This window comes from Kogia breviceps, chromosome 6, assembly GCF_026419965.1.
Source record: "Kogia breviceps isolate mKogBre1 chromosome 6, mKogBre1 haplotype 1, whole genome shotgun sequence".
In the NCBI taxonomy this organism is placed as follows: domain Eukaryota; kingdom Metazoa; phylum Chordata; class Mammalia; order Artiodactyla; family Physeteridae; genus Kogia; species Kogia breviceps.
Genome location: NC_081315.1, coordinates 93,565,012 through 93,584,275, shown reverse-complemented (window position 1 = coordinate 93,584,275; position 19,264 = coordinate 93,565,012).

The following is a 19,264-nucleotide window of genomic DNA, read 5'->3' as shown; positions in this document are numbered from 1 at the left end:
ATAAGAAAAGCAGCCTGTCATTCCTGTGAGTGTGATTTCAAATATATCACTAATCCAACTAGTTGAACCAAAGAAAACAGAGTTTGAGAAACAGATGACTGCTATTTTCCTTTTTAAAATACACAGGCATGGGAAAAATCTGTTGGGTGATGGACCCTCAGATAAAATCAATCTTGGGTCCACATTCACAAAAAGAACAATACTTCAGAGCTCTGCCAAAGAGCAGACAATGAATAATCAGCTGCTTTCCCATGTCATCTTTCTGTCTCTATCCTCCACCAGAAAGGCTTTGAGTAAAGAAGAGTGATCAAACTTCCTACCCTGAGAACATCATATTAAGAAACAAAGGAGTGCAACACTTAGGCCACCATTTTATAAATATTTGGTCAGATGATATCAAATAAAAGCCATCTTTTTGGGTCCATTAAGCTAGGTGATAGAAACAAATAGAGAAGTAACTAGAAACTATCCTCAAAGTCACAGTATCATTGCTGCAAAATGATACTGAACAAATTGCACCCTACATCTTTGTGGTGAGAAACTATAGGAACTCAAACAAAAGTACTGATGCTGAATCACAGTGCTCCTGTTACACCAAACAGAAAAGAAGTTATGAAAGATCCTATAGCTCTTGAGCACTGGAAATACTAGGCCTATACACAAAGAGACCGAGGTAACAGAGTGTAACACTACCTTTTAGCATCACCTTCAATATTCTCATCTGTCTTTTGTGCATTTTGCTAAATCCATGTACCAGCTTGTGGTTTTGGCCATACATGATTACCATCTTTTTTCCTCCTCAATATATTTTATGGACCATTTTTTGACTCATGTAAATACATATAAAAAGAAAACTTTGTTACCACCATAAAAATAAAGCCCATGTCATCTAACAGAAGAAAACATGTAAAACGAGTAATCAAAATCTTATTGTTATTAAAATGTAGAAGACACCGTTGCCTGTTTATGGTTCTAGTCCTAAGATTTTCTGTAGTTCTGTTAACAGGGTCAAGCTATTTATCATCTAATTGTTAAAATCTAATATGAATTAACTAATATGACTTTCTCCTTCATGGAAGTAGACAAATTGACAGAGAATCAAAACCCAATCCTATTTAATTGATTATGAAATTTCAGAAGACAGGTGATAAGTAGGAGATCAAAAATTATTCTGCTAAAAACAAATGAGTTATATGCCAAGAATTGAATAGCAAATTAGACTACTCAACAGCAACAGTGGATCTAGTTGATGATAGAGCAACACTTTCTTAGTAAGGAGGAAGCATTTCATTCTGGCAATCTATGCCTAGCCAAACTTTCAATTAATATTTCCAAGAGAAAAGCATTTTCAAATATGCAAGAGCTCAGAAATGATCTAATATATACCCATTCTTAAGAAAACAAGAAAAATGAATGGGATCTAGGCACCAAGATTTCCTACATTAGAAAGCAAGAAAGTTACATTCAGGGTGTAAAATTTGCAATAAGCCCAGGAAGCAAACAGTTTAGATTGAAGTAGGAGGACAGAGAATGGTGAGAGAGAATCCACCAGGAAAACAAAACAGATAGATAGATATAGATAGATAATCTGATATCTTTAAGAACCGGAAACTAAATATTGATAGTTAACTTACATATAAATTGGTTTACTGAAATTCATAAAGGATGATAGTTCCTTTGAACCCAAGCAAGGAATTTTATTTAACAAATTTTTTCCACTATTAATATAACTCTCATTTATTGAATAATTCCAAAATCAAATATATGCAAACTTTTGAATTCTTACAATGACCTACAATTACATGGTAATTACTGATTACCTTTATTTTACATATGAGAAAACTGAGGCATAGAGTTAAATGACTTGCTTAAGGTCATACAAATTAGTAAATGATGAGGTTAGAGTTTAAAACCTTTAAAACCTTTCTGTCTCTACTCTGCTAAGCTTCCTTCCAAACAGAGAAAATGTGGACTAGATGTTTCCTAATATGTTCCAATTATCCAAAAGCCTAGTGCCACTGTGCGTGGCACCCCAGTGTACCCAGTGAGTCCTACGCTCCTCCGTCATCTGCCTCTGGCTCTTAGAACCCTTGTCTCTAGGGGGCAATCTCTCTATATACGTTACCTTCTCTCCCAAGGAAATAGTAAGATGACTCAGTACAAGTGCAAGCCTCCTTAGGGACTACACTAAATTCAGGAGATGTCTAGTAGGCAGAGACATCTTCTCATTTGCACATCACAGATGGTTATGTCTACTCATAATACTGGCTTTGGATATTTTGGTTCTGATACAGGATAGGTCATGCTGGTGCCAAGACTATCTGTAACACTGGGGCTAGAGACTTCTAAAAACACACATTTTCCCACACATTCCACATGTACATATATACTCATGTCCACACCCACATTAGGAAACAGAACTGGCCTTCCATAGTGCCACGTTCTAAGCAAGGAGGCTTTTCACAGGAATAGTTTGAATTTGGGAACTGGCCAAGATGTCGAGGTTCTAGACTACACATACCTATCTTTTTAATACTAATTCCAAGCAAGTAATTTTAAAAAGGCACATTTTAACTCCATAAACATAAAAACATGTATAGCAGAAAAATAATCACCAAAGAGTCCTTAAATTTGCGGCGACCCAAATTATATAGTCACAACATGATAAGAATGAATGCATTTTTTTTTTTTTTGTAAATAAAAAGCATGCATTCTGTATTTCAATAATCAGCTTTTTTTTCCCCTTTGGCTTTAGCCTAGGATTTTTTTTTTAATTCAAACAGAAAGTCACAAAAATTATAATCATCCTCATCAGTTCACTCAGTCCCACGTAATTAATTTATTTTCATCTTGATCTTTTGTTAGCACGTTTATGAATTCATCAGTTTTCCATTAGAGTTCTGAAAATGCTTATTCATTCAGCTCAGCAGTATAGTCAGTTACCAGAAACCTGTACTTGTCATAGTCTTTTCCATGAATTCCTTGAAGATGAAACCCTTTTATAGGAACATTTTTGCAAAAGCTTCACAGTACACCCAGAACTGTCTTTAAATGACAAAAGACTTAAAAATGACCACGGTTAAAGATTTGATGGAAGTTCATAATAATGCAATTGACAAGGAAATTTAGTTATTTCTTAGATATACATTTTAAAATAATAACTAGAATTATGACATATTATACCAGAACATATAAGATTTAGAATGAATGCATTTTAATTCAAATTGTGATTTTTCAATGCTGATATGGCAAAGAAGGGAGTGATAATACATGTAAACCACACTTCAGTAGGAAACAAGTGATGAAGTAAATACATGTCTAAAACTGATGAATCAAGAAATGGAAGTATAAATATCTTATTTGAAAATAACTAATAAAAGGAAAAATACCAACCAAAAGAAATGAATATTGTTGCCCAGAGAGGGAGACTAGGTTGAGCTAGAAGATATTAGGTAGAAAATATTTCAAACATTTATATATTTTTCTTTGAAAAAGTAGAATTGAACTTTCAAAGAAAAGAAGATTGCAATAACAAGGAAATCAGTGTTCTCAATGCAAGTTTTCTGCCCTACCTGTGACACGTACATGGACTGCATATCATGAATCTCAGGTCATTTGTGATAACTATGAGCAAAGATGGAAAATCATTAATCACCAAAAAGAGGTACCATTTCTTTTTCAGATAAAAGTTTCTAGATACTTATCACTACTAATAAATCTAGTATGAGCCTAGAAAATAAATAAAATTTACTTTTGTTGGCTTTTACCTCTAATATAACACATATTTGTGTGTGTGTATCTATCTATCTATCTATCTATCTATCTATCTATCTATCTATCTATATCTCATCCCTAATGGAGATACTTGAGAGGAAGAACTTTATATTCTTCCCTGATTCTGTGATGCCTGGAAAATAGTAAGCATTCAATATATACTTTAAAAAATTACTATTATTAATTAAAAAATTTTTAAACTTATATCTGATTGTTTGGTAAAAGAGTTAAAACTTTTTTTCACAAATTTCAGAGCTTAGGTTACATAGCTCAGATAGGGGGTCTCCTTCCACTTAGTGGAAAAGAAGCCAGTACTTATTGAGGTGTGACAGCAGACTGTGTTTCTTGGGCATCAGTTGGTTTATCGGTCAGAGTCATAGTATTATGAAGGTGGTACAATTATTTTTCTTTGTACACATGAAGAAAATGACATTTTTTTTCTGAAGTTATACAGCTAGGAATTGAGATTTGAAACCAAGTCACTCTGACTTCAAAATGCAGGTATTTTTTTCTAATATAGTCTACAAACTCATAAGGAAGGAAATCACTAAAATTAAGACTCAGATGAAGAATCAATCTGTAGTAAGACAATATTCAATTCTATGGAAGGCTCCGTATTCCTTCCTTCACTTCTACAAATGAGAGACTTGTACTGTGTTGGAAGATCTAAAAGTATTTGAGTTTTTGGAAAATAATAGGAGCCAAAGCAATAATGGTAATATCACTTGCAAGATTTCATATGACAAAATATAACACGATATTAAAGTTTTTAAAACTACAACAGCAACTTACTTTAAAATATCTTACCCTTGTACTGGAAGGACTTTTGCTAGAATATATTAAAACTTGAATAATCACTGCAATAATCAGGAGACTTAATTATGAAATTCTCTGCAGTGAAACAACAATTTTCAATTACATTTCAGACCATCCTTTTCAGTGAGTGTCTTGCTTGTTTGTTATATTTCTCCTCATGGGCTACTTCGGGAGAACTATTCTTTAAAAATATATTGTAGATTTATTCAGAAGCGCTTCATAATTTTTGCACAACTATTTGTGTCAAAAGGCACATTCTGGAAGATGAAAGTTTGTAGCAAGCTTGTGGGACTGGGGAATATTTTTTTCTGGTACAAGGTTTTGTTGCTCAGTAACAATAAATGGACTTTCTGCCCTCAGTGGGATCTGGCTCCAGAAGTTAATGCTAGCACTCAAACTGGAAATCTCACTGGACTAAGTACTAGAAAAAATTGTGAATGATCATAGCAATGAGGAAAAAATATTAAAAGTCTAAAACCCGGAACTAAGTTAAGCTATTAGAAAGTCATTGCAAACTCTATTTAACCTAGTGTTTATTTTTAAATCAAGAATTAAATGTGTAGCATATCGGGCAAATAGAAGTGTTTGTTTTAACACTATATAGTGAAAGAATAGTAAGCTGGGACCTCTGATTAACTAGCAAAGCATTAAAACAATAAGTAAAGAGAGATGATAAAAGTAATGATTTATGTCAGTGAAGCAATAAAATTACTTGTTCATTGAAAGTTTTAAACCTGTGAAAAGCAGTAAAAGCCATTCTAATTAAAAGCCCATATCTAAGTCTTAAGAACAACAATCTCTTTATCAATTTTGTAAAATATGTATTCAGGTCTATAAAACTTACATGAATTCAGTAGAGCCAGATGTGTTTTGGAACTCAGAATATCTTATTTTTGTGTTTTGATTCTAAGAAGTTAATGCAATGTATACACCTTACAGGACATCATTCACAAGGTTTGACTCAGTATTTCAAGATTACATATATTAAAATTTTAGAAGCTAAAAATATGGTATTCTCAAAAGTATAATTCTGATGTTTTAGCCACAAATGTGCCTTATATATGAGAAAATGTACCCAGAGGAATGTGTAAGGTTGCAAAAAGTACTGCATGATAAACTGGGAAACAAAAAAACACACATAAAGAAATAAAAACGTGAGAAACGATGCAGATGGAAATGAACAAGGGGTATTCATAGATTTAGAGAATGTTAGTGCTTGGGGAGACTTCTGAGACTGTAGAGCAAGCACCTCACTTTTCAGCAGAGGAAATAAGCTCACAGTTAGTACAAGACTCAGATGATATAGTCCTAAGGTGAGCCAATGTTTTAAAATTACTAGGCTCATTAAAATTATCCAGTCCAGTTTTACATGACCAGAGATATGCTCTATTTCTCACTTTCTAGAAGATTACCTCTAAAGGGAAAGATAAGTAAGTGTTTCCCATTTACTTCCTAAGTTACTTATTTTATTTGTCCTAGAATCAACAGAAGCTTAATATAGTGATGACCAGGAGCCCAGCTGACGTCTTTGCAAGTTCTTAATTGCTGCTAAGGGTACTTAAAATCCAGAATATATAATCTTTACATAAGCTTTAACATAACTTTTATACATTGTAAATTTTATAATAGTAAATGTGTTCTAAATTCTTGACCACAAAATAGCTGCCTTTTCTGATAGCTTTGTTACCTGGTGTTCCATTACTGAAGATCATTTTCTTGGTTTATTCCTGTCTCTCTGTCTACTTCTAACAACAAATATTTTTCAGACTTTTTATTCTCTAGACACTGTGATAGCCGTGGGGACACTAATTAAACATCAAGACATAAGGGAAAGATCAGTAACAGGTTCTTGCAGTTTTGGAACAGCCTGTTACTGGAAGAGTGACTTAAACTCTTTCATCTCTTATATCTGTAAAATCAGAGGTTATTAGGTACATATGAGATTAGGAAAGTAATCACTAGTGGAGTGCCTTTCCCATTACAGGTTGTCAAGAATAGGGTTCAGGTGACATGAATGGGGATGGAAGACATTCATTTTATAGGAAAATGCCTCATGAAGAATTATTTTACAACTCATCTTGTGGCAAATATTCAGTTGCTAATGATATACATTACATTTTATACCTTAGTTAAATAGAATTATTTATTCCGATACTTCTATTTGAAATCAAGATATTGGAGAAAATAGGATAATTGGGGGTATAAAGGAGGAGAGATTATGAATTCAGAGAAAACATATGAGGATAATGGGTATTTATCAGAAAAAAAAAGAGAGAAAGATTACTAAGAAAGGAGAATAAGCACAGAAATAAAAGAAAGAATGTACTAAATGTAAATTCTGTTCAGGTGACAATACTCTCCCACTTTTCAGATATGAATAACTCTAAACTTTTATTTTTCCTATGATTTCAATTATACATCAAATTGAAAGAACTTATTGATACTTTTAATTTTATATCAAGGTAATAATATTAAGCATACTGCCTATTGTGGATGCTGTGCTGCCGGATACTGCCTTCAGTTCTAGAGGATTTATTCCTTCAGCTCTTGGGAAGGTTGTTGGCTGGTAGTTCTGAGCTGTGAGCTCACTTTGGGAATTGTCTCAACTGACAAATTCTGGTCCCTGAGAAGGCCACATTCAGTGATAGGTAACTGCCAGGATATAAAGACATGACCTCATTGCCTCAACCTGGGAAACCTCTGAAGGATCATCTCAGCTTCAGTGTGCCCCATAAGATCCTCTAAAGTTCTCATTGTGACTGCATCGTAGGCCAACTTATCTCCATGACATGTCACATAGAACTTGAGGGCACACCCTAACAAAACTCCATCATCTAACCTCCTTTGCCAAATCTGCTTCCCAGGAAAACCGATCTATGACAATGGCCTTCTTTTTACCATATTTTATTATATGATATTTCCTGGATTACTTTTGGATAAGCAGTTTACTTATTAGACCAAACTATATGGAATCTATTTTATCTTCATGCACAGAATTACATAGATCCTGAAAGAAAGAACAGTTTCACTGTATTGAAAGAGCGAAATTATGAAAAATTCCAAGTTAGTTTTCAAGATATTGGTAAAGACCAAAAATAGTTAAGCAAGGAAGAAAAAGAAGAGGTAAGATGGAGAAAAACCATCTAAACATGATTACAGAGAATGAATAACACTTGAATACCATATACAGACATGAATACTTCTTCCTTTTGTTCAAAAATATTTTAATCACTTCATGCAGATGCAATAAAATGCTCTAAAAAGGTAAAATTAAAATATTAAACATGTTTTTTTAATTATGTAGGAAATATACAAAAAAAAGTAAGATAATTGACACCCTGAGCTTTAACAAAGCTTGTACATTTTGCTGATAAACAGAAGTGTGAAGTTAGGTTAGAAATCATCTTTTATTTTATTTTAATTTATTTTCACTCTTGGGATTATATATTGGCTGGATTCACCATTGTGAATTGTGCTTGCAATAGTGAAACTTTATGTACTTTTCCAAAACTTTTAGATGTTCCAAAGTACTAACACACAAACAAAATCATAAAGGCCAAGCTGTGATTCGATTTTCAAAAGGATTCACTTATTTGGGTCTCTCTGAATCATGACTAATGATTTGTGTCCCTATGCCCTGCTTTCAAAGCTCAACAAACAACTTGACATAAATGAAGAACATTTTCATTGGTAATAAGATAAATTCAGATACATATGCACAGGAATGAATGAAACCAAAAATATTTGGTTATAAAAGTAATATTTAGAGTTCCTTGTTTGTATTTAGTAGTGGTATGGAACAGTAAGAATCATGTGGTATAATTTGTCCCAAGCACTAATCAGATATTTTAGAAAAGGCTTAGATACAAAGTATAACATATCAAACCTCCCTTACTTCTTAAGAATAATTCAAAAATAAAAACCTAACCAAATTAACAGTGAATTGGCTAATTAGTTTAGAATAGATAGGATAGGAAAACTAGAAAGTGAATTGCAACTCCAAAATGAGTATTAAAAGAAAGAACACACTCATTAAGCCTCAAAGAAATGTTCAACTTATAATTGGTAAGTATACTCAGATGAACATGAATTCTTGTACATTTTCAGGTACACTAGAGATCTAACAGTGAATTAGGTTACATTCCATAGCCTTGGTACTCTGACAGTAATCCAGAACTGTTTCAGAAAGGATTTTAATTGAGGATTTTATCTTAATTATGAAAGGGGACATCTAAAAAGTAGCTTAAGCCTAAGAGCAATTGAATTTAACAAGAAACAGTTCAGATTTTGGCTAAAGGCTATTAACCTGAAAAAAATCTATTTTATTTAGGAGTGTAAGCACCAAGAATTGAAGAGGTATGGAAGAAAGCATCATCTCCCTTTGAATATATAAAAATGTCCAATCTATAAATGAGTTGGAAAAGCTTCTCAGTTTCTGTAGAAAAATTGTACTTAAGAGAAGCTTAGTTAGCTGTCATATTAAGCAAAAATATCTATAGTTCAAAGATGCTATTTTCACATGGTTGGTTAATCTAGTAAAAGCTTCTTTGCATTTCTGAACTACATTTCTGAAATGTTTTGGCTGTTGATAATGTTTTCTTTTGAAAATTAATCATACAAAATACAGATATGCATAGCCACTAACATTTTTAGTATTTATTTATATTTAACATATCAATGTTAAATAAGTATATGAGGCATACTGATGGGCATGACACAAATATTGACTGCCAGTTTTGCAACAAATAAGAAAAGTAGCACATTCATTAGATTTTTTTTTAACTCTCACATGGTATTATGAACACTTTCAAATTCTACAAATCTAGCATTAATAAAATAAGCTTAGGCAACTGTTCATTTGGAAATATTTTTGGTGAAGTTGTAAGGACTTATTTTAAAAGACATTCAATGAATAAATAAGGGAAAACACTGTTTTCAAATTAATGTATTTATTGACTTTCTGAGGTGTCACTAGAGCCTTTAGATCTTAAATCAATGTGGATTTCCAATCATTTCTATATGTTCTATCATTTCTTACTTGAGTGCATATTTATTTAGGACTTCATATGTTCCAAGTCACAAGGCTAGGTCCTGGGGATGTTATCCAGAATAAGGCAGAAACTACTCCTATTCTGTGAGCAAAAACAAATACAGTCTACTTGGGAAGTTAAATTAAAACTATGTAATATGGCTTAATGATAGACATTATATGTGATATAACATGGACTTAGGGAGCACATAGGAGGAACACACAAACTAATCTAGAACATCCACAAAAATAGAAAAAGTGATATTTTACTTTCTCTTCGGTCCCAATGGGAGCACAGGACCAGCCTGTGTCCCTTGCTGACTGCATGACACCTGCTCAGGACTCAGGATCCCATTTCCACTGCTCTACACCTAGTTTCCTGATTAGTGCCTTGCTGTCTCCAAAGTTTCACATCCTCCCCTGTGAAGGCAGGTCAAATAAAAGAAAGACATGAAAACAAAAGAAAAAGAGAGAGAGGAGAGAGATCAAATTTGACAACTCTTTCATTTTTACCTTGATTTTAATTGTATACTTAAGCATTCTACATATCTATTCATGTGTTATGCCCTACCACATAATATAAGCTCCATGAGAGCAATATTAACCCTGTTGCTTTCTTCACTGCATCAGGCACAGTAAATGTTAATTTAAATGAATAAATTTTATATAACTAGACCATCAAATATTCTCTACCCCTGAATATGAGAATCTCTAGAGCAAAATATGGTAATCAGTAAAATTTACTTAGGACATATGCAATATAATTGATGGTTTAGAGTTTAGTCACTGTTAAACTCTCATAAGAAGTTATAGACCAATGATTCCACAGTGAGTTCTCTTTATTTGAGTTTTCTTTATTTCAAGTTTAAAGGTATGTAGTGAACAGTATGAGAGTCAAGCTGGGCTGGATTTTACAGAGGACACAGATTTAATTACCTCTTTTCTTATTCTTGTCTATGTATTACTTGCTTAATATGGGGGCCTCTTTGTATTAAGTAATTTCTATGACTCTTTTTGTTGTTGTCTAGATCCTTCCTAACAATTTGCTAGTTCATGAGGCTTTATATATAAACTTACATGAAGCAATAGAGATAAAATGAAGTAATCCTGATTCTATGGAGTCAAGCCTACAATCTTTGTCTTCCTCTTCTGAATTTCCACCTTCCTTAGACCCAGCCTAAGTAGACCTGGTGGAGAGGAAGTGAAGATATTTTCTGGCCATGTTGGTACATTTCAGTAGGCATGTATGCATTTTCTTCCTATTTTTTTTGTTAATATTATTCTTGTACTGCAACAAGTGGCTTTTAACTACTCTTTAGAGTTAGAACCTTTGTCTAGGCAGAACACTCTAATTTTGGTCCAATCTAGTTAACCAGAGTTGTGAAATTATTAATACAGCACCATTTTCTTTATTTCTTGTGCTGTTTTGCACAGATATCTCCCTGAAGGACTTTTCAGGAAAGAGGTATCATTGGGTTAAAACATTATTAGATGATTACTGGCTTCTCTAGCCTAAAATGATCTTAATATTACCACTAATATCTCATTTTATCATTCTTATTATTGCATTTAAAATGATATAAATTGCCCAGTTCCAAATAAAACTAGTATTTTACACTCTCAAAAACACAATGGTGCTATCCATAAGATTCTTCTTTAAAGAACTAAGATATATCAATTTACAACCTTTATAATTCTCTTGGAATGAAGTAGCTAGTTTTAGAAACTCTTAATTTATTTAAACCACAAGAGTATCATTTAGAACATTCTGGCTTCCTATGTTTATAGAATGGTGCTCCAATAACCTGGAAGATACTACTTAGTTTGTAAAACCTACTTCTAGGAAGAAATTGTGGATCACAGGGATTAACAAATTAAAACAGTTTTGAATTAGTGAAATAAAACACAAAGAGGACTCTCTCTGAATGATGGAAGTAGGACAGACTAAGTAACATTTTTAACCTAAATATTATCAAAGTGTTAAATGTAAGAGTTAATGAGAAGTATGGAATGACATTTATGCTAAATAAATTTAAGGCAATAAAAAATTCTAGTATTTTATAATGCATTTTTTTCTTCAAAGGAACCCTTTCATGAGTCCTAAGGGAAATGCTAATTATTATTTCCTCAGAGATTGTGAGAGACACAAATTATTAGAGTTCTAAGAAAACAGTTTTTGTCATGCTTTAATGCTCCAATTTTAATGTTTAATTGATTTAATTAGTTTCTTCATAGGCATATGCATTTAAAAGTAATAAATTTAAACAGGTTTCACAGTTTTGGAAGAGTTTATACTATTTCATTATCAGAAATTAAATATACCCAAAGGCAACTATGTGGAGTACATATGTGTTAATTGGGACATTAGAGAATGAATTTGGGCTGTGCTTTTCTGAGATACAAACAACAAATGACTGTGAAATTCCTAAATACACAACTATTAGAGTGTAAGTTTACTGTAATATCCCTGGCCAGAATTTAGGCAACTTGAGAGCTGAAAGCATGTCTTATTCATCTGTAAAATACCAGCATCTAGCAAAGTTTATAGCTTCTACTTGGCCTTCAACAGATTTTTTTTTAAATAAAAGAATGGAAAGAGACATCTAAAGCATGAAAGCTGATTATTTAGATTACTCATAAATGTATAATTTATTTTCCTTCATCTAAGACTTAACTTACTATGATTTTTGTCTATTAAACAGAATGCTACACTGAGTTCATGCCATGATATACAGAGCAGGTTATAACCAACTTTGAATAAAAAGTAAAGGTTATGATATTTCTGTAAACCAGTGCCAAATCAAGAAGTGCATTTTCCAGAACATTCATTTATTTGACTATAAGTGTGGTCGGGGCAATAAACCTACTGCTAAAACATAGTGAAGAGTGAGAGTTGGGAATGCTTCCACCGTGTCTTTGAGACATCATTATATTATAAGAACACTTGAGCTCCACTTGCTCTACTTGTTTGATGTTATTTTAAATCTTATTTCTTTCAAATACATTGACAAAAATTCTTATATTCAAAAGTTTGTCTTGACTCCCTGGCATCTAGCAGAAGTACTTTGTAATGTTACATGCATAATGAACAAATCTACACTACAAACTGAAAAGAAAGTCAAGTTACACAGGAATGAGTTAATATTAACCAATTTCATATGAACGCATATACATCATGGGTTAAATTATGTCTTATTGAAAATGCATATAGCTCGATGGGGCCAAAAGTCTTATATTTGCATTTTAGGCCATAAGTGTAGGCACTCCAGAAAAATCTAATTTTTTTTAAGCTCCAGAAATTACCTCAAAAATCACGTGGGGACCTTACCTGGTGCCGCAGTGGTTAGGAGTCTGCCTGTCAGTGCAGGGGACCCGGGTTCGAGCCCTGGTCTGGGAGGATCCCACATGCTGCAGAGCAATTGAGCTTGTGCGTCACAGCTGCGGAGCCTGTGCTCTAGACCCTGCGAGCCACAACTACTGAAGCCCATGCTCCTAGAGCCTGTGCTCCACAACAGGAGAGGCCACCCCAATGGGAAGCCCACGCACCGCAACGAAGAGTAGCCCTCGCTTGCCGCAAATATAGAGGGCCTGCACTTAGCAACAAAGACCCAGTGCAGCCAAAAATAAATAAACAAATAAATTAATTAATTTTAAAAAATCATTTGGACAATTTTAGATCGTATAAAATCAAATACAGAGAATTCCCTGGTGGTCCAGTGGTTAAGACTCTGTGCTTCCATTGCAGGGAGTAAGGGTTCGATCCCTGGTCAGGGAACTAAGATCCCACAAGCCATGCAGTGTGTCCAAAAAAAAAAAAAAAATATATATATATATATATATATATATATATATATAATTAAAAATAATAAATAAAATCAAATACATTGTATGTATATGTTTCAATAAGTACTTTGTCTATATTTAAAGAATTGTCCTAGTATGCATTCAATTAACAGAATTATACACAACTATCTACTAGTGTAGACCATTTAGACCATTAGGGCTTTGCTATAAACTTTGCCAATCTTTGGGTTGAACATTTTTAAAATAGATAAGTCTATTTGGCTATCGAATAAAACTCATAGAAGATATTTCAGTTAATAAAATTATTAAAATCAGTTATAATCATGATAAATATATATTTTGATATATAAACTATATTTATATTTACTATTTCACTGAAAAAAAAAATGAATAGATTTGAAATTATAAAAGTTAACTTAAATTTACACACACAATTATCTCTGATAGTTATATGTGCCCCTCCTTTATAAAAGTTAATTTTTCCTCCTGATAGCCATAGGTAGATGGAAATTAATTCTTAGATTTTTTTTCTTGATATTGATGATATTAAATTATTTTGTGGGCCAATGAAATTTCTGGAATAGATTTCTTAAAAAATTTCCTCCCCACCCATTTTTTTAAAGAGTTAGATATAAATCCTACATGTAGTAATACATCCAGGCCAATACATCCTGACCAAAGCCAAATCAGTCCTTGTCCATCCTTCCTTCAATGTCATCTGCAGCCAGAAGGCAAAAAAATTATCCAGTGCTTCCTTTGAATCATATATCAGAATAATCCCTTAGTTTATATCAGACTAACAGTAGTTATGTCAAAGGTTTACCTTCACTTTGGGCTTCCCTGGTGGCGCAGTGGTTGAGAGTCCGCCTGCCTATGCAGGGGACGTGGGTTCGTGCCCCGGTCCGGGAAGATCCCACATGCCGGGGAGCGGCTGGGCCCGTGAGCCATGGCTGCTGAGCCTGCGTGTCCGGAGCCTGTGCTCCGCAACGGGAGAGGCCACAACAGTGAGAGGCCCGCGTACCGCAAAAAAAAAAAAAAAAAGGTTTACCTTCCCCTGGACTTGTAGCTGCATAGAGTCAGCGTTTTATGATTCTGTATCTATTGGCTTTTCTCTATGGACTACCTTACATTTGAGAACTTTTTCCCATTTGATGTTCTGTTGTTGTTGTGACATATATAAAGCTTAGAGGCACACTGTATTAATTATAATCTTAGGCAATAGTTTCCTGGGCTTATTTTTTTTTTTAATTAATTAATTTATTTATGGCTGTGTTGGGTCTTTGTTTCTGTGCAAGGGCTTTCTCTATTTGGGGTAAGCGGGGGTCACTCTTCATCGTTGTGCGTGGCCCTCTCACTATCGTGGCCTCTCTTGTTGCGGAGCACAGGCTCCAGGCGCGCAGGCTCAGTAATTGTGGTTCACGGACCCAGTTGCTCCGCGGCATGTGGGATCTTCCCAGACCAGGGCTCGAACCCGTGTCCCCTGCATTGGCAGGCAGAGTCTCAATTACTGCGCCACCAGGGAAGCCCTGGGCTTATTTTTATAATTTTGTTATTAAAAGTCATAGGCAAAGGCAAAGATTGTTCAAATCGATTTTATCAGCCGCCTCTAGATACCATGTTCAAACTCTGACAGATAACTCAGTCAAACTACTTCAACGAGTGAAGTTGTGATTCTAAGGGTTGTCCAGTGAAATTTGTAGCTGACTTACTTTGCAGCATTGTTGCTTGCCTAAGGACTTGAAGAAAATCATAGGAAATGATGGGTGATTTTGGAAAATCCATGCTATAGAATGGTGACAGCTTAAACACTTTCCTGACCATGGGATTACACATCCAGTGTTCCCCAAGAAAAATAAATCTTTCTTTTTTGACAGCTTTGGCCAGCATTTAATGTCAACAACAACAACAAGAACAACAGTAACAAAGATAGATGCATATCTAAATTTTTGCTTCCCTTATCCTGATAAAAATGAAGAATGGAATGTATATTTTGGGTACCCATTCTACACAGGGAATCATTGAAAACCCTTATAAATAAGATGCTGAGGGCTGGATGTCCCAAAGTCCTCCACTGTCCTGTGGTTAACATTTCCTTTCCCTATGTAATCCCTCATAGGCCTAGAAACTTAGCTTAGAATTATTTTAGGAAGGGAGGAAAAAAATCCATTTCATTTTGTAACTTCTGAACCAGGATCCTCTTGTGGAATTATTCCTCACACACTTGGTCTCTCCTTCTGAGAATGTTGATCTCTTCTGCATCATGCTTTCTCTACCGGACACATACAAAGTATAAGGAAGATGGGCCTGTGTGCACAGAAACGTTCTACTAAATATTTGGGGAATGGAGGGGGATGGTTCTTTACAAAAACCAACCAACAAACAATTCAAAGTTGAGTATTAGACAATCTTGACCTAAAATGTACCTGCTACTTTCACTACTGGGAATGCTCTTCCCTCCATAGTAGCTGGAATGAAGTTGAATGGTATAGTACTTGATAATTCTGTATTTTTGAATTTCTATGTTCAAAGTTTTCTGTTGGAAGCAAAGAATTTTTAATTATCTGAAAGCTATTTATATAGGTATAAGGTTTCAACAATGATAAACGATATAAACTTTAGATGTGCAGCACATCTAAAATGTCCTCAATGACCACATTAGATGAAAGAAACCATGGTATAATGGCTTGAAATGAGCCCAGCTTCTGACACCCCACTGCCTGGATAACACTGAAGCCACACTCTGACTGTGGCCCTGAGAAAACATCTGCATGTCTCAGGTCTTAAATCTATAAATTGAAAAGAAAAATAGCATCCATTCTGTAGGGTTGGTTCCACCTTTAAATCTGCTGATTGAAAATGTAGCACTAGTTGCAAACTAGATATAGTGTCTAAGATTTGTAATTTTAACAGTATCAAAAGATATTTTTCTAAGTTTTTGGGGATACCCTAAAGACAAATAAAGATTTAATATATTTCTTGTGTTTAAGTGAATTAATGTTTCACTATTTTCCCCCAAATTAGGTAAATATTCTGTAACTTGATTGGCTCAATAAAACTACTGAGTTGACTGAAAAAGATTATGTCATAGAGACCAAAAAAATTTTCTCATTAATTCTCAACTTTGAGGCTATGGCTAAAGTAAAATTAGATCATTCCTTTTAAATTATATAAATATAGAGTGACATTATTAGAACCACTCTATATCTAGTCTTTACCACACTTTCATTCCTTTGTCCCTGAGCTTCTGACCTCTCACCATTTCCCTCTCTCACAAGGATTATTTCCTTCAACAAAAGTGTATGTTCTCAAATGCTAACTATAGACCTGTGATTTCCCTGGATAAGTTTAATAAGTTAATGAAATACTGACAGACACCCTGTTTTGGTTATTTCTAGTCAAATGCATCCCTTTCTTTCCAGATGGTACAAGATTGTGCCCTCAGAAAGGTAAAGTGAAAAAAGTCTTGTTTGTTTGTTTGTTTTTGGTCTGATTCTCTGCTTAATCTATCTTCAACTAGAGATATGGGTATACAACTGTGTATGTAGTGATAAGGAAGGGTCATAGGAAGTCTAGTGAGTTATTTTTCCTAAGTAACTGGCCACTAACTGCCATACCCCCAAAGGATGTGGGGCCCATCTCTGATTCACAGCACAGGCTACAGTAAAGGAGCACTACATTCTCAAACAGACAAGGGAAAGGTCTTTATTTCCATCAATTGTCCTTGGTGAATAGGGAATGTGTACATGAATGGCCTTGAAAGCAGGTATGTGGCCCTCAATCAAATTACTACTGTGAGTAAAAATTGTTTCTTTTTTGATTATCATATTCTCTTTATCTTTGTTTTTAAGCTATCGGCCTTAAGTTAGGAATATCATATTTTTCTACTCTGTATGAATCTAGAAAATGTTACCTGTCATTACCTAAGTAGAAGGAAGTAAAAATATGAGCACTGCACAACAAATATGAAAACTTGAATACCAATCCTCATTTTGCCACTATCTCTCTGACATTGAGTAAATCACTTAGCTTTTCAAGGTCTCAGTTTCTCTACTCATTTGATCATTCATTCATTCAATCAGATATGTATTGAATGGTTACTACATGCTAAGCCCTGCTCAATTTACAAATATCTTCCAGGCAAAATGTCTATACTCAATAACTTAATGGACACCAAACAAAAATATAACATTAAAAAATAAAGAAAAATGTAGGACTTTCCTGGTGGTCCAGTGATTAAGACTCCGAGCTCTCAATGATGCAGGGGGCATGGGTTCAGACCCTGGTTGGGGAACTAAGATCCCACATGCTGCAAGGCACAGCTCCCAAAAATGTACAAAATACTGCAGTGAGCCCTCTAATAAGGATTTGATAGTGGAGAACAATGGAGTAAGTGCCTAATTCTATTGGCTCAGAAAAGAAATAAAACCTTTTCAAAGAAGTAACATCCAACTGATATCTGAACAATGAAACAAGCAAGACAAAGCCAAAGAACAGGGTTTTTATATATATATATATATATATATATATATATATATATATATATATATATATATATGTATATGTATATTAAATACATATAGTTTTATATATTTATATAATATATGTTCCCAAATACACATATTTGGGAAAGAAAATGAGATGAAGCTGAAATGCTAAGATCGTGAAATGAATTTTAGTCACAGTGAGGAATTTGAACTTTATCTTGAACATAATGGAAACCATTATTAGTTTTTCAACACTGAACTGATATAAAGGAATTACTGACTTTAGAAAGAGTTCCTAAGAATTGAGGAGTTAAAGGAGTTGAGATAAGTAAAGCTGTAAATCTCTAAAATTAAATGATTTCTGATCAACACATTTGACATAAAATATATGAGGCCCTGTATTCTAAAGCAGAAGCATATCATGATATAAAAATCTAATGCCAGAGTATAATATTTTGTACATAGAAGCTATTTAATAAATGTTTATTGAATTAATGATGAATGAAGAGGTCCAAGAACTTCTTAGGAAATGCACGAAGCAAAACCCATGTTTATTTGCAAGAAATGGAACATTAAAATATGGTCCTTTTTTATTCTTTGCTTTCTATTTTAGACAAGGATTATCTCAATTGTGGGAAAGTATTTTAAAATACTATGACATTCATTTAAAACTCCAATATAGGGCTTCCCTGGTGGCGCAGTGGTTGAGAATCCGCCTGCCGATGCAGGAGACACGGGTTCGTGCCCCGGTCCGGGAAGATCCCACATGCCGCGGAGCAACTAAACCCGTGAGCCATGGCCGCTAGGCCTGCGCGTCCGGAGCCTGTGCTCTGCAACGGGAGAGGCCACAACAGTGAGAGGCCCGCGTACCACAAAAAAAAAAAAAAAAAAAAAAAAAAACAAAAAAAAAAAAAACTCCAATATAAAGTTGCAATAAAATACCATCTATTTAAATAATGTAACTGAATAATCATTTAAATATATTTCAGTGATGCCACTCTGATATATTATTTGAAATAATAATGATACAAAAAACTTAAAAGAAGGATATATACAGATATTTTGAATGCACAGAGAAGTATATGTTTAATTTCCACTTCAGAGATAAATACAGGATGGTTGCAAAACTTTTCAAAAACACCTTTCAAAGTAGACAATATATTTGAATGCATTTAATCCAGCACAATGTTAGAAAGTAAAGCTCTGTGCCTCTCTAAAATAAACTAATATATCCTTGAAAACAATCTCTTGAGACCTTGGAAGACTACCCCACCACTAAAAAGAAATTTGTCTAAAAAAGATAAAGGTCAACCTGGAGAAATTGTCAATTTTCTTTCTGTAAAGTTAAATAAGCTTT